Genomic DNA, 419 nt, shown 5'->3' with positions numbered 1-419 from the left:
CCCCCCATCCTCTGTCCACTGTCCATCTTCTGTCCCCCATCCTCTGTCCACTGTCCATCTTCTGTCCCCCCATCCTCTGTCCCCATCCATCCTCTGTCCACTGTCCATCTTCTGTCCCCCATCCTCTGTCCCCATCCATCTTCTGTCCACTGTCCATCTTCTGTCCCCCCATCCTCTGTCCCCCGTCCATCTTCTGTCCACTGTCCATCCTCTGCCCCTCATCCTCTGTCCCCATCCATCTTCTGTCCACTGTCCATCCCCTGTCCCCCATCCTCTGTCCCCCATCCATCCTCTGTCCACTGTCCATCTTCTGTCCCCCATCCTCTGTCCACTGTCCATCTTCTGTCCCCCATCCTCTGTCCACTGTCCATCTTCTGTCCCCCATCCTCTGTCCCCCATCCATCTTCTGTCCACTGTCC

This window comes from Crocuta crocuta, unplaced genomic scaffold (genome assembly GCF_008692635.1).
Source record: "Crocuta crocuta isolate KB4526 unplaced genomic scaffold, BGI_CrCroc_1.0 scaffold32, whole genome shotgun sequence".
In the NCBI taxonomy this organism is placed as follows: Eukaryota; Metazoa; Chordata; class Mammalia; order Carnivora; family Hyaenidae; genus Crocuta; species Crocuta crocuta.
This window is presented reverse-complemented; position numbering follows the sequence as displayed.